The sequence below is a fragment of the Cervus canadensis genome, chromosome 4 (assembly GCF_019320065.1).
Source record: "Cervus canadensis isolate Bull #8, Minnesota chromosome 4, ASM1932006v1, whole genome shotgun sequence".
Lineage (NCBI taxonomy): Eukaryota > Metazoa > Chordata > Mammalia > Artiodactyla > Cervidae > Cervus > Cervus canadensis.
In genome coordinates, this window is record NC_057389.1 from 49,656,660 (window position 1) to 49,681,023 (window position 24,364).

Sequence of the window (24,364 nt, forward strand, 5' to 3'; positions counted from 1 at the left end):
AGGTAGACTAGGATTTACATGACAGTCCTAACATTTGTTATCTCTGGGGGAATTACCTATGATTTTTCATATTTCTCTTTCATTTTTCTTGTCTTATAAGTTTTTTGCACCAAGTAGGTATTATCTTTAAGAACAAAAATGCTATTTTTAAAAATTAGTCAAGCATTTTTAGGGCAGGATAGGACACAAAGTCATCCAGCTCTCTCATTTAGTTTATAGATGAAGATATGAGGGTTAAGACAAACAGAATGATTTTTCCTAATTACTTAAATTTAAAGGGTTTACCAGGTGGCTCAGTAGTAAAGATTCTGCCTGCCAATGCAGGGGATGAATGAAATACAGGTTCAATCCCTGGGTCAGGAAGGTCCCCTGGAAAAAGAAATGGCAACCCAGTCCATTATTCTTGCCTGGAGAGTCCTAAGGACAGAGGAGCCTGGTGGGCTACAGTCCTTGGGGTCACAAAGCACCATTTGTTAAGACAAACAGAATGATTTTTCCTAATTATTTAAATTTAAAACCACACATCCACAGTATCTTGATCTCCTAAGGTGTATGATCTAACTGCAAATGTCATAATTTATTTTGATAGAGGGGGCAATTTTCATCCTTCCAGACTCCTGCTTCATAATGCCAAAGCAAAGTGTTTCAGGATTCCTGGCCCATCTCCTGCAGGTGGATCCCAGTACTGTCTGGACAGAGAAGATTAGTTCTCTAACCTGCACCACAGAGGATGAGTAGTTTTTGGAAATGTGTAACTTGCTAGCATATTGATCTCAGCAAACATGATAAGAGAATCATTCCCTTTACAGAATTGTTGAGCAGACTGACATGATTGTGTGAAAAGGTTAAAACAGCTATCATTATTGGTAGCAGTTCAAGTTATACATGCTGAAGCCTACTTGAGGGTCAGTGGAGATATAACTTAGAAATGTTGGCTTTGAAGCAATGCTATCTGAACTGAAAAACTGGATTTTTGGCTGTGTGACCAGGGACACCTTTCCTAAACTCTCTGTCTCAATTTCTTCACCACTAACCTGAGAAGTGTACATGATTGCCATGAGGATTACATGAGGTATTTCATGTAAAGTCTTTAGATGGCACCTGGAGTATGGAGAGTGCCCAGTGTTATCTGTTGTTAGAAAGGTCTTCTTGTTAGGCTGCTGACCACATTGAATTAGAGACCACAACTGGGAAATCCACTTCTGGGTCTTTGAAAGTGTTGAAATATTTTGTAGGAAGTGCTAAAAACCAGTGCTTAATTTTAGGTGCACACCTAATAGACTCCAGGGGAGGGGAGTTATTTCCTTCTTGGTACCCCTTGCTTTGGACAACTTTTTGTACTCCAGCTGGTATAGTTTTGTTAAGGAACTGGGTCACTCTTAATGAACAATAGCCACACATGGCTGGATGGACTGACAGGTCACCTGAGTCATCCAGAAGTGACACCTTTTCAAATAGTTCAGAAAATCAAACAGCTCACTCTAAGCCCATAAGTTTTCAAACACTTCACCTCTTGAAAAGAGAGGAAGTGGCTTATTATCCAGCAGGGAACGAGACTGGAGGGAATGCCTTTTCTTTCTGTTACCAGTCTCTTATGCCTTTAGCTTATTTGCAAGTTCATGAAAAAGTCAAAATAGTGTTTGATGTGGAATTAGGAAGCCTTTTAATTCCAGTCCCCACTTTTACCCAGAGAGAGATTAAATTCCTAAATTACTAATGAAGTGAGGCACACTGGGAAATGAAAAAAGGGGGCAAAAAGAAGGTAGACCAATTAAACTGTACTAATGAAGTGTATCAACCAATATAATAAAAATATTGCTTCACAGAGGATATTTAAGATGGTGAAAATACTCTGTATAATCCTATAATGGTGGAAACACGGCATTATACATTTATACCTTTGTCCAAACCCATAGAATGTACACTATCAAGAGTGAGCCCTAATGTATATATATGGCTGAGTCCTTTTGCTGTCCACCTGAAACTATATTCCAATATAAAATTTAAAGTTTTAAAAAAAATAAATACAAAAGTGAACCCCAATGAAGATATAATTAAACAATATAAAAGGAAGGAATTTCTGAGCTATAAGGTGTTAAGAAGAAATCAGTCACTCTTCTTGGTGAAGACTGGTATTGTGTGCCTCAGCTCCTGTCTTTATCAGGTATTATATATTCACCTACAAGTCTAGCTCATCACATCTTAAAATCTCAAACAAGTATGTGAGGTTTGGAAAAAAAGAGAGGGAAGCTCTGACACAATTTTTTTCTTTTTGCCTTTAGATGAATGACTATATGCAATTTTTAAATTAAAGTTAGTCCTTAAAAAATACAATTTGTTGTCATCAGGGCGAGGTTGCATTGTAAGATGCCACTGCTGTGAGGGTGGCTGACTGCGGCACCAGGCCAAATCCATTGTGGGTGTGGAGACATCCAGAATAATAAAGTATCGCTCCACCCTGTGTCACCTAATTAACTGGTGTGCTCTGAAAACAACTCTTGGGAGTCAGAATAATCTCTCATCTTAGACTTGTGATGCAATGGGAAAATGGCAGCCTACTTAGGGCGGAAATGCAGAGCATCCTCTGACGTTGGTTTTCTGGGAAGGGAGGCAAGTGGAGAGAAATGGGTGCTGTAATTCCCATGGAAGTTTATTCTTGATTCCTTGCCCATTTGGCCTAGGCTTCTGAGCTCAGCAGAAGGTGCTTGCATAACCCAAACAGCTTAGCCCCAGGCCTCTTCTCCAGGGATGGAAAAAATGAATATCATCTTAGGGCCAAATAAATGCCTTTGTCAGAGCTCACTTGTTCCTTTCATTTCTCATGGAAGTAAACAGTGAGAGTAAATAATGAGGTGAATCCTGTCACCAAAGGGAAAAATACTGAAAACCTTTCAGGTCAGGCCCTAACAAGAAAACACACAGCCCTCTTGAGTCTCCAGTCTTTGTGAGAGTTCAATACCCGAAAAACCAGTATTTTTGATACTGTATTGATATATAATTTATTGATATATAAATTTATGAATAGTCACAAATATGTCATAGTCTTTGAGCAGGAATGGGTCATAGTATATTCTAGTGTATTAAAATATCTTCATTTTATCAGTAAGACCTGACAGGAGAAGCCATAGATTCAAGGACAAATAGCTAGAGACTAGGAGAGCTAGAACCTCATTTCACTTCTCCTGACTCCTAGCTTTATGTACTTTTTCCCAATCACAACTTTTTCACTCACTCATTCACTGCCTGATTTGAGGATTGACTCTTTATTCAACACCTTGTATGCCAGGGAATAAACTCAGACTCATAATGGGATTTGACTGCTCATTTACATTTTTTATAGTTTTAACTTATTTTAAGTAGAGGCAGTGTTGCCCCCCAGGAGACACTTAGCAATGTATGCAGATGTTTTTGTTTATCACAATTAGGGATATTCTATGGCCCCTAGCAGAAAGTGGCTGGGAATGCTGTTTAACATTCTGAAAGGCACAACTCTCCCCACCCAAACAAAGAATTATCCAATCTAAAATGCCAATAGAGATGTTCAGAGACTCTACTCTAGAACTATTAACCAGAACAAACTACAAAGCTTCATTGATTATCTTGGTGATTATACAGTTGATTCCGGAACAAGGAATTTGGCTATATTCCACAGGGAGTATAATATACTGATAGAAAAGTGATACTTATTTTTGAATGTTTTACAGGATTGGCCAATTTCTTATTTCTGATTTTAAAAATAAAATCCTCCCCTGAGTGCAGAATATATGAACAAATCTTAAATCCATCAATAATACATTTTTGAGAGAATGGACCATTTAAAAAAAAATGTAGCATACTGGACATTTTACTTAGGTCTTCTGTTTCCTCCATGCTTTCCAATCATTATTTTTTCATAAGCATCTCCAGAGCTGAACTTCTTGTAGATCTAATGTCAAGATCCTTTCCTTCCAAGGATCTTTTTTGAGTGACTTTTCACCTTTGATGAAACTTCATCAAGTTACCTAGGGATTCACAGCTGGTCACATACAAAGGTTTATTTGTATTTCTGATCCTTTTCACTGTTAAAACCATGGTTTACCTTAAATTTGCATTCCAAAGGATGCTTTCCTCACTTCCATTCTTCCTGCTTCTTCAGAATTTTCCTAAGTATCTTCTGTTCTTACTTTGGAGATGGCAACATTTCTGTCTTTGCTATATGTAGTTCAATGTTTAAACAACAGAAATTGTTCAAATATAATCTTGAATATAACTATGCAAGTGAAAAAGTGAAAATATTAGTCACTCAGTTGTGTCTGACTCATTGCAACCCCATGGACTGTAGTCCGCCTGACTCCTATGTCCATGGAATTCTCCAGGCAAGAATATTGGAGTGGGTTGCTAGTCCCTTCTCCAGGGAATCTTCTGAATCCAGGGATTCAACCTGGGTCTCCTGCAGGTAAACTGCAGGTAAATTCTTTACTGTCTGAGCCAACAGAGAAGCCTGAATATAACCATAACATATATAATAAATAAAAGTGTTTTGTTTCCAAACAGAGACGGGAGGACTAGTATGCTTCACCTAGCCTCCCCCTACATTACAAGTACAGTTGTTCAGTCATTAAGTCCTGTCTAACTCTGCGACCCCATGAACAGCAGCACACCAGGGTTCTTTGTCCTTCACTATCTCCCAGACATTGCTCTTGTCCATCGATTCAGTGATGCCATCCAACCATCTCATCTTCTGTTGCTCCCTTCTCCTCTTGCCCTCAGTCTTTCCTGGCATGAGAGCCTTTTCCAATGAGTCGGCTCTTCACATCAGGCAGCCAAGTACAGACACCATAACTTTTCAAATCATTTGTACACATCTACCATTTAGGATGGGGGTACCTGCCAAGACGTATATGCTTACTTTATTGATCAAAATGAAAGAAAAAGATATAAACTGTTTGAAAATCACAACAATGTCAAGTGTGTACTTTTCTCCCTGTTTTCCTCCTGTATCTCAGTTGCTCAGAGGTATGCTAACTATTCCTGTTATGAAGAACTGTATTTTCCTTCATTGAACACATGATTCAGATTAGCCATCCCTTCTCTTCATTTTTAAAGATGCCTTCTCGTTTCCCATTATATCAGAACTGTTCATTCACTGTACTTGCTTCAGCAGCGCACGTAGTGAAACTATTCATTCACTGATTTGCTGAGTCATTACCAAACATCAATTTCAAAGTTGGTGGAAGTCACTGAAGATGAATCAGATACAAGTCTTGCCTTCAAGAATCTTATAATAGGGTAGGCAAGGCATATGCCCAGTGCAGCTCTATTTTGAAATAAAAAGTGTTAATTGCCAAACAATATAGTGGCATGGGAATTTAGAATGAAAAATTGTACTATCGGCTGAAATATGAAGAAAAAGTTTATAGGAGACAAGAAATCTGAAAGAAAAAAAAAAAGCCTTGAGAAATGGATGGTGTCAACATACAGATATGTGGGGTAAGACTCAGGAGATGTATGTCTGGAGGAACAGTGATATCACAGAGTTTAATTTGACTGTAACAAAAGGCGAATGAAATAACGACAGATACAATTAGGAAAAGATATTGGGTGCTCACTTCGGCAGCACATAAAGTAAAATTGGAATGATACAGAGAAGATTAGCATGGCCCCTGCACAAGGATGACATGCAAATTCATCAAGAGTTCCATATAAAAAAGAAAGAAAAGGATATTGGGACCACAACGTAAAGGACATGATACCTGGACCTCGGGACTCATTCAGCTTTATCTCTCATGGTTTCTTCTACCTGATATTTTTTAATGTCAAATATTTTATAGGAGGTCTGAATACCAGATTAATGCTCTATTAAAAGAAACATCTTTGTTACTTATTCTGCTTTAAATATTTGCTGAGTATGGAAACTTTTGGTGTGCCAAATTGAAGAGCAATATGATATACCTTTATAAGTTAGAGAATATAGTAAATGAAAACTGTTCTCTCTTAAATATAATCAATAAGGAAATATTATTTTTTACTTGGCCAAAGTTAGAACAAATGACATTTTAAAGTGGAGTTGGAAAAGATATTTTACTGAAATGAGCTAAGCTTTATGAGTAATATTTGGAAAAAAGCAAAATGAAAAATTATCAGTTGTTTGAAAAAAATATTACAAGCTGTGGTTTTAAAATATATTTAAGAGAAGTGAAAGTCACTCAGTTGGAACCCATGGAGTATACAGTCCATGGAATTCTCCAGGCCAGAATACTGGAGGTGGTCACCTTTCCCTTCCCCAGGGATTCTTCCCAAACCAGGGTTTGAACCCAGGTCTCCCACATTGCAGGCAGATTCTTTACCAGCTGAGCCACAAGGGAATCCCAAGAATATTGGAGTCAGTAGCCTATCCCTTCTGCACGGGATTTTCCCACCCTAGGAATCAAACTGGGGTCTCCTGCATTACAGGAGGATTCTTTACCAACTGAGCTATCTGTATTCTATCTTTACCTCTTTCTATCTATCTATCCAAATATTCAGTCATGATAACAATTACTATGGCAAATGCCATAACAGATTGGTGGTGCTAAGAAAAAGTGTTGCCATGTGATAATTTCCTTTAACGATGCTGATTACCATGCTAAACATACCTGCTTTAGGAGAAACGTTGGAACATTGACTAATTACAAGTCATCTGGCCTTGGACAAGTTACATTTTCCTCTTAGAACAAAGATTATTCATTTATGCCACATAGAGACTAGACCAAATGTCTTCTAATTTCAAATAATAATAATAATAGTAATTTTGTCTTCCATGATGCATGACCTGTCTATGAGGAAACTGCCCTGCCCAATTCATCTGAGGAAAAAGAAGCTCTAGGCTATTTTTTGAGTATGGGAAGACAAGGGCACTAACTGGACAAAGGTGGTCATATGGTCCTAGGGCAGTCAATCCATAGGCTGAGAATACTTTGCTCAAAGACTTCTGAATAAGAGAGGCAATGGATGTTACTTTAGCTAAATTACCCTCTATTTTAGCTAAATTTTCCTGATGAAATTTGAGTGGTACAATATGGAGAGAATCAAAACACTGACAAACAAAAAAATAAATAAGGCATAAAAAAGTAGCTTAAAACTAGGATGATAGTGAAGTCAGAAGAACTAATGAAAGGGTTGAAGAAAGGAAATCTGTTGTTCCCAGAAACAAAGGCAGGACAGGGGTTCTAACTATTGCAATTGCATCAGCAGAACTCTCGACAAAATATGAAATTCAAAATTGTAAAATTACTAAACACCAAAACATGTCTACAGCAGTTCAACACACTTGAATTTTACCTTGGTGACTATGCATTGATTATAATGTAATATCAAAACCTTAAAAAATAAAACTCTGGTACCTCAGCTTTGTAGGTCCTTTAAGTACACTGTCAGTTTTCCTACTGGATCATTTATTTGAACTGCTTTCAGTCTTCAACCAAAGCCTTCTGAGGGTTCACCTAGTACCCTTCTTTCTTCTTTTATCTTCAACTTCGGTAGAAACTACATAACTTTAGATTCACCCTCTTAAAAAAAGCTTCAGTGTACTGTACGGTATTAACTATAAGCACAAAGCTATACAGCTGATCTCTAAGATTTTTTCATCTTGCATGACTAAAACTCTAAACTGATTGAACAACTACTTCCCATTTACCCCTCCCCCTAGCCCCTGGAACCCATCCTTCCACTTTCCATTTCAATGAGTCTGACTACTGTAGATAAAGTGAAATCATGGAACATTTGTCCATCTGTGTCTGTCTTGTTTCACTTAGCATAATATCATCAAGGTTCATTTATGTTGTAGCATGTGATAGGACTCCTTCTTTTCTGTGGCTGAATAACATCCCATTGTATGTATATACCACATTTTCTATTAGCCTTCTTTCTTATTGGCACATTTTATCCTCACAATATGTTCTCATTACTAGAGGTAGCTTGGGTAAAACTTCTGAGAGCCTAAAGAACTGTTTTTTACCTGTCACCTGATTTAATGTTCCCCATAGACCTATGAATTGTTTTTTTCTCCATTATAAAATTAGAAACTGAGGCTAAGAATCTTAACCTAAATCATAAAACTAGAGAGTGGCACAGACTGGATTCAAACCTAGAGACATGTAACCACAGAGGCCATGCTATTGTGCTGCCTTCCAGACTTGAAACACCAACAGTGGGAACGTAAACTGGTGAAGCCTATGGAGAACAGTATAAAGGTTCTTAAAAAAAAAAAAAAACAAAACTGAAAACAGAGCTACCATATGATCCAGCAATCCCACTCCTGGGCACATATTTGGAGAACACTGTAATTCAAAAAAATACATGACCCCAATATTCACAGCATTATTTTCAATAGCCAAGACATGGAAACAACTCAAATGTCCAATAACTGAAGGGTGGATAAAGATGTGATTCATATAAACAATGCAATACATACTGTCAAGAATGAAATAATGCCATTTGCAGCAACATGGATGCAACTAGAGATTACCATACTAAGTGAAGTAAGTCAGAGAAAGAACCATATGATGCCACTTATATGTAGAATTTAAAATATTGTACAAATGAACTTATTTATGAAACAGAAATAGACCCACAGACATAGAAAACAAACATGGTTAGCAAAGGAGATAGGGGCTGGGGAGGGACAAGTTAGGAGTTTAAGATGAGCAAATATAAGCTACTATATGTAAAACAGATAAACAACAAGGTCTTACTGGTCCTATAGCACATGGAACTATATTCAATACCCTGTAATAGACCATAATGGAAAAGGATATGAAAATAATACATTTATATGTGTATAACTGAATTACTTTGCTGAATATCAGAAACTAATACAGTGTCATAAATCAACTATATTTTAGTAAAAAAAAATTTTTTTTGATGCCAGCAGGTTGTAATCACACACTTCTGGCTGAAAATAATAGCATAATATTTTTCAAAATACTTTCATATCTTTTGTTCATTGAATAATAAAACTGTTTTACTGTTCGTATGTGGGAGATAAATGAGAAAGGTAATGACATTCTCATTTTACAGACGAGGAAACCTAATATTCCACCAAATCTAGAGACTATATAAAGCAAACTAATTCAGAGGACATAGCACATGCTTTAGAGCCAACCTTCTCCACATACCAGGTATATTAACTATGGCATCTCTTCAGAAGAGGAGAAATAATGACATTGATCTCACAAAATAATGTGAGGATTAATGTTAAATGAAATCTAGCTCAATAATTGGCAAATAAAAGCAGTCCAATAAATGACTGTTCTCTTCCTCTTCCATTCCAGATCCCACCCAATTCTTTTTAAGAATTAAATCACACTGTCCTTAATAGCCACCAAACTCTCCAAAGTCGTCATAATGTGAAATGCATGGAGTATGATTCATCACATAGGATTTCCTTAGATTTAAAGAATGTCATTTTATCCAGGACTACTCATGTCTATTTATATTTACTTGCTAATTTATTTCTACCCCACCTTCTTCTAAAAAGTATTTGAGGCAAACAACTCAACTTCTAAATCAAATTTCCTGAATATAAACAGTGACATAAACATAAGACAGCTCATTCTTTCTGAGGTCTTCCAAGGACAAATTGCCTGTAGAAAAGGAGAGAGGTGCTAAGGTACAAAGATCTGAAAGCCACATACATTTAGAAATGAGCACTGATTTCATCTGTGAGATAGTGGAGGAGCCTGACAGGCTACAGTCCATGGGGTCGCAAAGAATCTGACATGACTTAGCAACTGAACAACAACTGATTTTATCATCAAAAACAACTTCATCCTAAAAATCTGCGGTTTCTGAGTCCTAATTTCCACATTGGCAAAATAAGGAACGGGGATTAGTGGATCCTTCATTTTCTTCTAAATTTTACGACGTAACATCATCATGGGGGAAGAGCATCAATCAGAATTCAAGTGGAGGAGAGTTCCAGCTGCTAAAAAGAGCCTCCCCTCTCCAACTGGCCTTAGAGAACACTCCCTCCTCTGACCTCCTCTAGCATATACATACCAACTTGCTCACCCATTTGACACATTATTTTAATGATTAAATTATAATTTGCTTTTGTTTTTAAAGCTGTATATCTAACAGAACAAAGTCAATACCTTATACATTTTTCATAATCAAAATACCTAATAAAATATCAAATAACAGTGAATACTTGCTGATAGGGAAACCTTTTTTTCTCCCCAAATTAAAAAATTTAAATTCATTGAATCTGCTTACAATTATGAATGTTTCCTGGTCCACACAGACAATTTTCTGTCATTTTATTGGTCTCAGACATTGTAACAATAAAACAGTTTTACCTTATTATATTTGATGCTTCCAACAATCTTAGATCATGCAGTTTTGTCTGATCTACATTTGTATAACATTTTAAAACCAGGGACGCATGTCAAGTGAAGAACAATAGATAGATTAGGTTTTGGGATCTAAACCCAACATTACCAGCCATGAAAGGTTCAGAAAATTACTTAAAATTTCTGAGCTTTGGTTGAGATTAAGGTATTTCATAGAATTATCATGAGGATTATTTAGAAAATATTTGAAAATTCCTAGGACTTTGTAGGTGCTTAATAAATGATAGCTATTAGTTCCATTAAAATAAAAGTATTGAAAAAATTAAGGTATTGGGAAGGAAAACATAAAACCGTGTTTATTCAGAAATGACATGATTGTCTACACAGGAAGTTCAAAAGAACCATAAAAAGATTCCTGGAACTAATAAGCAATTATGACAAGATTCTTCCAAACTTGATCCATAGATTCAATGCAATTCCAATCAAAATTTCAGCTAGTTATTTTGTGGATACTGACAAATTGATTCTAAAATTTATATAAAGAGGTGAAAACACAGAGTAGTCAATACTCTGGTGAAGATGTAAAATAAAGTTAAAAGAGTGATGTTACCTGACTTTAAGACTTACAAAGCTACAGTAATCAAGACAATGTGGTATTGGCTAGAAGACATACAGATCAATGGAATAGAATAGAGAACCCAGAAATATACACACATAAATATAGTCAACTTATCTTTGACAAAAGGAGAAAAAGGCAGTAAAATGAAACAAACATAGTCTTTTAAATATATAATGCTGGAACAAGTGAACATCCACAAGCAAAAAATAAATCAGATGGACTTTACACCCTTCACAAAGATTAACTCGATAGAAATATTACCTCAAAATGTAAAATACAAAATTGTAAAACTCCTAGAAGACAATACTGGAGAAAACCTAGACAACTTTGGGTACAGTGATGACTTTTTAGACATAACACCAAAGGAATGATCCATGAGAGAAATAATTATAAGTTGTAGATAATCAAAATTTACCTGAATCTTCCCCTTAATTTTGCTGAGATTCTAAAAGCTCTAAAATATTAAGTCCTAATTAAAAATTAAAAACAAAATTCCATCCTCAAAAGTCTTCCAATGACTCCTCCCAGCTTCAAATTTCTACTATCTCTGTTTTGTAAAGTTTACATAATTTGGCTATGATTTACTTATTGGGATATATGTGAATCTTTGTGAGTTCTTGAACTTTAATCACAATTTGGCTTATGAATATATCTACTATTTCTCTACTTGTTACTGTAGGAAGAGTAAGAATTTTAAGCTCGATACAAACTGAGTTTGAATCCAGGTTCTGCTTCTTCATACCCACGGGACTCTACACATTTCATTTAACCTAACTTCATCTGTGTAAAGGTGATAATATAAGGGTTGCTGACAATACCCATAGTGCTTATAATTCAGGACCTGACACATAGTAGGCACTCATGCAGGGCTTCCTAGGGGGCACTAGTGGTAAAGAACCTGCCTGCCAATGCAGCAGAAGTTAGAGTCACAGATTCAATCCCTGGGTCAAGTAGATCCCCTGAAGGAGGGCATAGCAACCCACTCCAGTATTCTAGCCTGGAGAATCCCATGGACAGAGAAGCCTGGCGGACTACGGTCCATAGGATCGCAAACAGTTGGATATGATTGAAGTGACTTAGCATGCACATACAGACACCTACTAGTTGGAAGTGATGGTAATACTGAGGATGATGGGTTTTTGACCACTGAGCAGATTTTCAGAGAGTAGAGAAATTCTCTCTCTGAATAAAAACTTCAGCCAAGCCCTAAGTTAATCAATACTTATTTATCTAGCTCGCATGTGTTTTTCCGTAACTACTAGGATACCTGATATCTAAACCCTATATTCTATCTCATATAGGTCCTGGAGATGGTGAAGGGCAGGGAAGCCTGGCGTGTTGCAGTCCATGGGGTTACACAGTCAGACACGACTGAGTGACTGAGCTACAAAATTCTATCTGATGCTGTTGTCTTTATGTAAATAAAACATTCACTAATCAGATGTTTTGGAGACTGTCGATGGAAGTATGGATTCTGGAAGGATTGTATCTGCCACCAACAAACTGCTTAAAACTTGGCAAGTTACTTTGTCTCTCCTTGCCTCAGCTTATTTATACATAAATTCTGAATGGTAAAGCAGTTCTCATAATTAAATTAACACTTACATAAAGTACTTACAATAGTTCTTGACAATCAAAAGCTCTCACTTTCAGATGGTATTTGCTTATCATTATTATTCCATTTTTAGTTCTCTTTGATAACTTTCTCCCCAACTTAAAACATTTAGCATTATCTGGTCAAAGAAAGGGTCCTTTAGTACTTAGTGACTTGAAATAGGATTCAATTTGGGTTCACAAAGGTTAAAAAGAAAAGCACTGACAGTGCCAGGAGAGTTTGTGGAAACTAGCAGAATTTATAGAGTTTAATGTACTAAACTCTGGCAGAAGTGTGAATTGCAAAAGCCTTTCTAAAGAGTATTGCAGAGCAATTTAACTTTGTTATGCCAGTGAAATAGTAGAGCAAAGGCACTAACCTGAAAATATAAGATTGGTAATTGCACACCTTTATGTAAAAGGAAATATCAACTTAAACCCATACTGAAAGGAAAATGGTAAAATAAACTATAGAATATTCACAAGCATGTGCCCATAAGCCCCTGAAGCCTCACTCTCCATTACTATAGCCTATCTCAGTAAACATCTCCAGCTTCAATTCAATTTCTCCAGCCTAAAGCCTACGATTCCTACCTGACTCCTTTCTGTATAATCTTTTGGTAAGTCCTATCCATCCTAAAGGAGATCAGTCCTGGGTGTTCATTGGAAGGACTGATGCTGAGGCTGAAACTCCAATACTTTGGCCACCTCATTTGAAGAGTAGACTCATTGAAAAAGACCCTGATGCTGTGAGGGATTGGGGGCAGGAGGAGAAGGGGATAACAGAGGATGAGATGGCTGGATGGCATCACTGACTCGATGGACATGAGTTTGAGTAAACTCCGGGAGTTGGTGATAGACAGGGAGGCCTGGCGTGCTGCAATTCATGGGGTCGCAAAGAGTCGGACATGACTGAGCGACTGAACTGAACTGAACCAATTCTTCTATTACATACTCTAAATTATTCAGTCATTACCAAATGAACTAAGCCATTATCATCTCTCACATGGACTGCTGCTATGGCCTCCTCATCAGTTTCTTTGCTTCCATGCCAATGAAGTTTTCACAGAGTAGTCTGAGATGTCTTAAAAATATAAATAAGATCAATTAAAACATCTTCTTAGAGCTTCTGATTATTTCCCATCAAACCTCACATGCAGAGATAGATATAGACTTTCAGATGTGGTCTACAAGATGCTAATGAATCTTTCCAACGTCATCCTGTACTGTTGTTTCTTCTCATGTACTATATTCCAGTACCATCAACCCTCTTACTGTTTCTCCAACATGCCAAGCTTGTTCCTACCTTAGAATCTTATACCAGCTTACCCTCTGCCTAGAAAGTCTCTCCCCTAGATTTGTGAGTGGCTGATTTCTTTACAGGGTCAACTTAAATATTTCTTCTCAGATCTTTCTTCACAACCAAATCTAAAGCAGTCCCTCCATCTACTTCATCCCCATTCCCAGACATTTTCATGACATCGTTAATTGTCTTTGTAGAATAATCATAAGAATAATCATATTTGGAATCTTCTTGCTATTAATGTCTGTGTGCATTACTTGCTCAGTCATGTCTGACTCTTTGAAACCCCATTGATTGTAGCCCACCAGGTTCCTCTGTCCATGGAATTCTCCAGGCAAGTGTACTTGAGTGGGTTGCCATTCCATTCTCCAGGAAATCTTTCCAACCCAGGGATCGAACCCAGGCCTCCTACATTGCAGGAAGATTCTTTACTGTCTGACCACCAGGGAAGCCTGTTTACTTCTTCACTATTAATCTGTTTACTTCTTTACTATTTTTCTTTTCCTAGGAAGATCCCCTGGAGAAGGGAATGACAACCCACTCCAGTATTCTTGCCTGGAGAATCCCACGTACAGAGGAGCCTGGTGGGCTACAGGTCTTTGGAGTCACAAAGAGTTGGACACAACTGAGTGACTAAGTTCAGTCCACTCGAATATAGGCTCCATAAAGCAAGGACATTACCTAAGAGAGAACTCTGGGTTATTTCTCAGATTTTACTCCATGAAAAGGTATTTAATGATTATTGTTATTATTATCATCATTATTATCGCTTATTGTCTGACTTAAGAATCTTTACATGGTTTTCACTATTTCAGAGCAAAAACAAGAGCATTTCTTTACATAGATCTCATAAACCATACAGCTTCTCCCACTTATTTTTTCTTATGCTCCCATTTAAAAAATAGTAAATCCATTAATTTGGTGCTGATGATTTTTATTTTTCCTTAAACCTTCTCATCACAGTTCTATTTTTATAAAGTAGAAAAATTATATATAACAATAGGACTTGAAAAATCTTTAAAAACCATGTCAGTCATCTAACCCTACCTTATTTCATGTAACTATACTTAACAATCTGAAGATAGGAAATATTATGTCTATGAGTAAGAGCTAACATTTGTTGACTAAGTGGTAAAGAACCTGCCTGCCAATGCAGGAGGCATAAGAGGCATGGGTTAAATCCCTGGGTCAGGAAGATCCCCTGGAGGAGGGACTGGCAACCCACTCTAGTATTCTTGCCTGGAGAATTCCATGGACAGAGGAGCCTGGTGGGTTATAGTCCACAGGGTCTCAAAGAGTCACACATGACTGAAGTGACTTAGCACAGAAAACTGTTAAATTTGTTCTCCTATGTTAACCAATCTTCAAAACAACTAACAACACATTTTACAGATCAGGAAGCCAAGAAGCAAATAAATTAAGTTGTCTGGTATTTTGCAAGTATTGTTAATGGCAATGTCAGAATTCAAACCCAATTCATCTGACTCCATATATTCTTTCACTTCTATAGTATGTTGATTTTTAACTTCTATACTATATTAACTTCTTTATTATATTGCTTAACTTCATTTCTTAACTTTTCTTAACTTCTATATTATATTACTTTCATGTATGAAGAAATTTCCTTAGAGTTTGAGGAATTTGGGAGTACGTGGCAGAACAGGATTTGAATGAAAAACATGTACTCTATTAATTTATTAAACTATCCTGTCTACTCCAAAGAGATTTGGTGCCTCAGTCAAGATAATGAAATGTTTCATGATGAGAGATGCTGTCAGAACCCACTTCTTATCTCCCATTCACTGCTTGCTCATCCTCTATTGAAAGTTTTCTTGCTCATGGGATTGATTAAAAATCTTGTGGTTGTTCACTACTCACGGTTTCAGCCACTTTTGTCCCAGCACATGTGAACAAATGGGACTGGCATGGAAAAGGAACTTCAGGGAGAATGTGTGGTCTCAGGAGCTAGGATGGCAGATTTGGCTGAGAAGCACCAGCAATAATAGCTGTCCTGGAGCGCTATCTGTGTTACAAGCACTCTGAGCACTCGGCATGCATTATCTCATTTGGATCTTCATAATAATCCTATGACGTGGCTATAATTATCTCCATTCCCAAGTGAGGCAACAGAGTCTAAGACTTACCCAAGGTCATGCACAGGGGTAGAAGTAAAACACCAAGATTTGAATATGAGTTTCTCTAATGCCACTGACTACTCTTAAACACTACTCATATGGATTCCTAAACAAAACTAGGAGGGAGCGGAGTACTATGTACCAGAGTCGTATTGTAAGCCTGTTTATAAATGACTTTTTAAATTGCAATATGGAGAGTACAACTTCGTAATTCACACAGGGAGAATGCTGGCTAAGGGAGGGCTCAGAAGTCAATGAGGGCATCCTGAGATAGAACAAAGTTTCTGTCCTTACATAACACAGGCACATAAAATGTTTCCAGCCTAGACATGCAACATCAATGCTGTCACAGGATTACATGTTCATAGCTGTCATTCCCAATATTATTATGGTATCACGGCAACTGATTCAGGTCAGAATTCCTGCATTTCAATTCTTGCCAAACAGTGGAAAGAATGTCTCACTTATGGTCAGAAGTCAAAAACTCCTTAGAGTTCATCTAGCCCAACCTATTCATTGTATAGATTAAGAAAGGAATCCAAACTGACGTTAAAACGTAGGGTAGCAACTTGGATGAATCACAAAGACAGTATGTGGGGTGACAGAAGTGAAGTGAAGTGAAGTCACTCAGGTGTGTCTGACTCTTTGAGATCCCATAGACTGTAGCCTATCAGGCTTCTCCATCCATGGGATTTTCCAGGCAAGAATACTGGAGTGGGTTGCCATTTCCTTCTCCAGGGGTGACAGAAGCCAGATACAAAAGATGTGGGCCACCATGTAAAATTTTACAAGAAAATTAAAGCCTACTGTTTTTAAACTACATGATATATAATTTCTTTAATATAAAGTTCCAGACAGATAAAACAAATCTGTAGTGATAGGAATTCAAATAAGGGTAACATTTGTGACTGGGGGGAAGAGACATTTGCTATAAAGAGGCACAAAGAAACCTTTAAGGAAATAAAAAAATTTCTATACTTGGATCTGAATGATGATTACAAATATACATACATACATAAAATGCCTCAAAATGTGCACTTAAGATTTGCAAATTTTAGTATATGCAAATTCTATCTAAAAAGAAAATGAAAGAAGAAAATAAATACCTACATATTAAGATGCTTGTCTTAGTCTTACATCATCCTAAGATGCTTGCTCATCTTCCACTGAATAATACCCAGAGACTATTCCTTCATATATTTAGAATTACATTTAGGATTATATACACACAAAAAAAATTATTCTGTGCCACAGGGAAGAAATTTACTCAAAATTATGTAATAAAGAAAAGACTAGGTTTGGATTTTACATTTCATCTCATAATGGCTTAGAAATGCCTGAAATTATGTTTTAGTGAAGTCCCCTGCAACACTTTTCAAAAACACAGTACAAGGTACAAAAGTACTGAGTCTCAAGCTAGATAATTCATATTCAAAGGTCAACTTTACCATCATTCATACAAATTACAGTCTTTCACGTGATAGGCACTCTATTTTGGGGGAGGAGCAGTGCAAAAGGCAAATTTGGAAAACTCAGCAGTGGCCACAGGACTGGAAAAGGTCAGTTTTCATTCCAATCCCAAAGAAAGGCAATGCCAAAGAATGCTCAAACTAACACACAATTGCATTCATCTTACCCGGTAGTAAAGTAATGTTCAAAATTCTCCAAGCCAGGCTTCAGTAATATGTGAACCATGAGCTTTCAGATGTTCAAGCTGGTTTTAGAAAAGGCAGAGGAATCAGAGATTGAATTGCCAGCATCCACTGGATCATTGAGAAAGCAAGAGAGTTCCAGAAAAACATCTATTTCTGCTTTATTGACTATGCCAAAGCCTTTGACTGTGCAGATCACGATAAACTGTGGAAAATTCTTCAAGAGATGGGAATACCAGACCATCTGGCCTGCCTCTTGAGAAACCTGTATGCAGGTCAGAAAGCAACAGTTAGAATTGGACATGGAACAACAGATTGGTTCCAAATAGCAAAAGGAGTACGTCAAGGCTATTTATTATCACCCTGCTTAATTAACTTATATGAGAAATGCTGGGCTGGATGAAGCACAAGCTTGAATCAAGATGGCTGGGAGAAATATCAATAACCTCAGATATGCAGATGACACCACCCTTAAGGCAGAAAGTGAAGAGGAACTAAAGAGCCTCTTGATGAAAGTGAAAGAGGAGAGTGAAAAAGTTGGCTAAAAGTTCAATATTCAGAAAACTAAGATTATGGCATCCAGTCCCACTGTTTCATGGCAAATAGATGGGGAAACAGTGGCTGACTTTATTTTGGGGGGCTCCAAAATCACTGCAGAGGGTGACAGCAGCTATGGAATTAAAAGACACTTGCTCCTTGGAAGAAAAGTTGTGACCAACCTAGACAGCATATTAAAAAGTAGAGACATTACTTTGCCAACAAAGGTCCGTCTAGTCAAAGCTATGGTTTTTCCATTAGTCATGTATGGGTGTGAGAGTTGGACTATAAAGAAAGCTGAGCAGTGAAGAATTGATTCTTTTGAACTGTGGTGTTGGAGTAGACTCTTGAGAGTCACTTGGACTGCAAAGAGATCAAACCAGTCAATCCTAAAGGAAATCAGTCCTGAATATTCATTGGAAAAACTGATGCTGAAGCTCCACACTTTGGCCACCTGATGGGAAGAGCTGACTCATAAGAAAAGGACCCTGTTGCTGGGAAAGATTGAAGGCTGGAGGAGAAGGGGGTTATAGAAGTTGAGATGGTTGGTTGGCATCACCGGCTCAATGGACATGAGTTTGAGCAAGCTCTGGGAGATGGAGAAGGACAGGGAAGCCTGGTGTGCTGTCGTCCACAAGGTCATAAAGAGTTGGACACACCTGAGCAACTGAGCAACAACATAGAACTCAATAACCAAGAAAACAAAAATCCAGTTGAAAAATGGGCAGAAAACTTAAATAGACATTTCTCCAAAGAAGAAATGCAAGTGACCAATAGTCACATGAAAAGATGCTCTACATTGCTAATTATTATAGAAATGCAAGTGAAAACTATAATGAGGTACATGGCATACTGGTCAGAATGACCATTGTTAAAGTCTACAAATAACAAATGCTGGAGTGGTTGTAAAGAAAAGGGAATCATCCGACACTATTGTTAGGTAGCAACTCACTGTTATATCCTTTGTGAGTTGGTGTAGCCACTTGGAAAACACTATGAAGGTTTCTCAAAAATCTAAAAATGGATATCATATGATCTAGCAATCCTATTCTTGGGCATACATCCAGAAAAAAGTTATAATTAAAATACTACTCAACCATGAAAAATAATGAAATAATGCCATTTGTAGCAACATGGATGCAACTAGAGATTATTATACTATGTGAAATAAATCAGAGAGAGACAAATACCATTTGATATCACTTACATGTGGAATCTAAAATATGACACAAATGGACATACCTATGAAACAGAAACAGACTCGCAGACACAGAGAACAGATCTGTGGTTTCCAAGGGGGAGCAGGGGTGGGGTAGGGACGGAGTTTATGGTTGGAGTTAGCAGATGTAACCTGTCATATATAGAATGGATAAATAACAAGGTCCTACTGTATAGTCCAGGGAACTATATTCAATATCCTGTGATAAACCTTAATGGAAAAGAATATTGAAAAGGAATGTGTGTGTGTATATATATATATGTATGTATAACTGAATTGCTTTGCTATGCAGCAGAAATTAATACATTGTAAATCAACTGTTCTTCAAAAAATAAATATAGTATAAATTGAAACCATTTATAATAGAATTTTTAAGAAAATCAAACACTTAGGAATAAGTCTTAAGAAAGTTGTACAAGATCTCTGAACTAAAAAAAAAAATTCTGAAAGAAATTGAAGACCCACATAAATGGATAGATATTCAGTGTTCATGGGTCAAAAAACTCAGTATTCAAGATTTAATTCTCCCTAAATTGGTCTATAACTACAATGCAAACCCATTTTAAAAGGCCAATATACTTTGTTGGCCTTTTTTCGTAAGTTTTTGAAAATTAATATTCTGATTCCAAAGTTTATCTATAAATTCAAAGGATATAGAACAGCAAGGATAATATTAAAAAGAGAGAATAAATTTGGAAGACTTAAACTACAAGACCTTCTAGAACGCAACAAGCTAAGACAATATGAATTTCATGCAGAGAGAGAAAAATAGACCAATGGAAAAGAATACTGAAACCAGAAATATTATATGAATAAGAAAAGCAACCTAACTAGTAAGTGGGCAAAAGCCTTAAATAACACTTCAAAAAAAGGAATACCCACGAGGCCAATGTGCATATCAAAAGTCACAAAGCATTATAAATAATTAAACACAAAATCACAATAATATATCACTATTCCTCTACCAAAAGAGCTAAAATTTAGAGGACTGATAATGTCATCTATTGTCATTACTACTGTCACTACTACATCATGTAGTATATTGAGCAACTTGAGCTCTCCTGCATTCCTGGTGGGAGTATAAATTTGTTCAACCACTTTGGAAAATTATTGCCTACCTTGTGATACACACATTAAACTTTTAGGTGTAAACTCAAGAGAAACAAAGTGTATTTCCACTAAAAGACATGTATAAAATGTACATCAGCTTCTCCATAAGAGAAAAATCCAAATGCCCATTAACAGTAAAGAAATATATTGCAGTATATTTATACAATGTAGTATTCATCAATAAATAGCAACATACATACATCCATTTAAATAAATATATTTCAAAAACATTACATTGAATGAAAGAAGTCAGACACCAAAGCATGATTTTACTATGTGATTTCATTTATATTATGTTCAAAAATAAGCAAAACAATATGTATGTCATTAAAAAATAAAGAGAAATAGAAACAATGGAAGATAGTAACAGCATAGAGAAAGAAAGTGAAAGTGAAGTTGCTCAGTTGTGTCTGACTCTTTGCGACCCCATGGATTGTAGCCTACCAGGCTTCTCCACCCATGGGATTTTCCAGGCTAGAGTATTGGAGCAGGTTGTCATTTCCTTCTCCAGGGGATCTTCCCGACCCAGGGATCAAACCCAGGTCTCCCACATTGCATGCAGATGCTTTACCCTCTGAGCCACCAAGGAAGTCATTTACAACATATACATCACCAATTTGAGCCAACCAACATCCAGATTTAAAAAGAGCACTGGGAAGTCTCTGGTTAACAGCAATCTGGAGTCCCAGTTGGAAAAGGGTCCCGGGCAGTGTATCCACTCCACAGGTGAGATTTTGAACTGCAATTTTGGAGGTTCCCACTTACAATCCCAGAGAGCAAACAGATGGTGAAATATTAAAAAAACTTTCACTTGGATATCATCATCAGTTTGCATGCAAAAATGCAGCTTTCGTTTTACTTTAACCTTTTTACAATTTGCTGTTTGTTTTATCTTGTGAGTCATATATTTTGTTAAACCCCAAGTGGTTGCCCAGACCTCAAGAATTCCAAGACCCACTCTCTTTCTTATCCTAAGGGCCACCTGGCCAGCTGTGCTTGTGGGCCAGCATGGGATCTGGGCAGTGTCCAGGCAGGTCAGAAGGAAGGCCAGAGCCCTGCCCCCTGCCTCTGAAGCCTGAACAAGACTTCCTCCATTTCCCTAACACACAGGATGAGATACAAATCTAAATCACCTGACATACATTAAGAAAATTAAAACTGTCAAACGTTTCACAAAGAAAGAGGAAACAACCATTAACTCTGTCTATGAAGCCAACAGAGCATTAATTCCAAAACTGACAGAGATAATACAAGAAAGGAAAATTAGAAAACAACTCTCACATGGACATAGACACAAAAACCCTTAACATATTTAAATATGAGGATGAGGAGAGAGAAAGAGGACAATATATTAAAATTGAGTTTTCCCCAAGTATGCAAGGATATATTAAAACTATATATCAATGTTATTATCATATTAGCAAAGAAAATAAATATGCCATGTTACCATATAACCACAGTAAAAGCCTGAACAACAACTCAGTACATACTAAAAACACATAGCAAACCAGAATCTTGTAAGGAATCCATGGAGAAAATTAAAGCAAGCATTATTCTCAATGGTGAAATATTAAAAACTTTCACTTGGAATAGGGAACAAAGCAAAGATTTCTGCTAAAGCCATATGTATCCACCACTATACTGGTGGTGGTCCTAGTCAATGTAACAAAGTAGAAAAAGGAAATAAGAGGCACAAGAATTAGAAAGGAAGAAATAACACTGCTGTTACTTATAGACAACTCAAATGTAGGCACCAAAAGAATCTATGAATAAATTAGAATAAATATGTGGATTTAGCAAGCTTGCTATACATGCCATTTTAAAAAACAATTACAGGGACTTCCCTGGTGGTCCAGTGGTTAAGACTTCACCTTCCAATGCATGGGGTGCAGGTTTGATCCCTGGTCAGGGAGCTAAGATCCCACACGCTGTGGCCAAAAAACCAAAACATAAAAACAAAAAGCAGTATTGTAACAAATTTAATAAAGGCTTTAAAAATGGCCCACATCAAAAAATCTTTTTTTTCAAGAAAGGACTAACTCAAAAATCAATTCCAGCTATATAAACCAGCAAGAACAAACAGTGTGAAATTAAAAATGAAACATAAAAATTTTAAGAATCAATATAATGAAAGATGTGCAAAACCTCCACATTGAAAACTGTATTTCAAAGAAATTTTAAAGTACTGAAGTAAATGAAGAAGTACATATTCATGAATAATAGACTCAATACTATAAAAATTTCAAATCTCCCCAAATTTAATATATGAAGTCAACTCAACAACCTTCAAAATTCTAGCAAGATACTTCATAGGAAATGAGTAGCTGCATTTATATTATATACTGAAAATCTATTTTAATTATAAAATAACTTTAATTAACAAAATAATTTAAGTGGTGTAAGAGTAAACAAAATGACCAATGAAACAAAATCAAATCCAGAAACAGATCTACACATAAACAATATCCTGGTTTATGAAAAATGCAATGGTGAGATATATTCCTATATTAAGGAAGATCTTTTCTTATTTTTTTTTAAAAGATCTTTTCAATAAAGGGTGCTCAACAATTAGGTATGCAGGGAGGAATGAATACACACACATACATTATCATATCATGCAAAAACAACAATTCTATATTGAAGATCAAAACTTGAAAAGTAAAACACTAAATCTTTTAAAGAAAACATAACAATTGTGATTTCTCTCATCATTAAATTTTTAAAAATTAAAAATTCTCTAACTATAACTTTTTCAAAAGGTAAGTGGAACTATATTAAAATTAAGGAATTCTGATCACTAAAACACCTTTGGGGGTTACAAAGGGTGGCAAGATATTTGTGGTGCATTTATCCAACACAGGATTCATATTTAAACTCTTACAAATCAGTAAGAAAAAATATAGGCAACTCAGTAAAAATTCTGAACACATCAGTCAGAAAAGAAGATGTCAAAAAAAAAAAAGATGTCCAGATGATCAAAACATGTAACAATGCTTTAAAAAGGAACTTATGATTGCCAGGGGGCAAGGGATAGTTAAGGATTTTGTAAAGCTCATTTACACAGTGCTATATTCAAAATGGATAACCAGTAAAAACCTATGCATGGAAGTATCCTCAATGTTTTGTGCCAGCCTGGATGGGAAGAGGGTTTGGGGGAGAACTGATACATGTATATGCAGGGCTGAGTCCTTTCAGTGTTCACCTGAAACTATCACAGCATTGTAGTCAGCTGTGCCTGAATACAACATGCTTTTGGTGTTAAATAAATAAATAAATGTTTAAAAAGAATGCTTTAATGGTGGCTCAGAAGGTAAAGAATTTGCCTGCAATGAAGGGGACCCAGAATTGATCTCTGGATCGGGAAGATCCCCTGAAGAAGGGAATGGCTACCCACTCCAGTATTCTTGCCTGGAGAATCCCATGGACAGAGGAGCTTGATGGGCTGCAGTCTATGGGGTTGCAGAGATTAGGACATGACTAAGCAACTAATGATATAATTAGTCACAAAGGAAACGCTAAGTGAAATCACAATGTGATAATTTCATACCTACCAGAATGTCCAAAATGAGTAAGACAAGAAATACAAAGTGTTGGTGAGCATATGGAATAACCAGAACTTCTAACCACTGAAAATATAAATTAGAATAAATATTTGGGAAAATTGTTTGGTAGTATGATAGACCCCTGCATTCTTGAAATCTGAAACTGCACACTGAACAAACTGCAGAACAAAATTATTTTTTAAAATACCACTTTATAAGGGACTTGAGGATTTGCAAATTTCAGTATCCACAGGAGAGTCTTAGAACCAATCACCCCAGATACTAACAGATGACTTCTTCTGAATACAGGCATACACTTTGATCCAACAACTCCACTCTTGATT

At 36.5% G+C, this 24,364-nt stretch overlaps 1 non-coding gene across 1 annotated transcript; it reads left to right on the forward strand.

Annotated features, from left to right (window-relative positions):
• Positions 1-5,580: 5,580 nt before the first annotated feature.
• On the forward strand, positions 5,581-5,687 carry LOC122441084. Its single transcript, XR_006269227.1, has one exon. It is a non-coding gene; the product is annotated as a U6 spliceosomal RNA (small nuclear RNA).
• Positions 5,688-24,364: the final 18,677 nt, after the last annotated feature.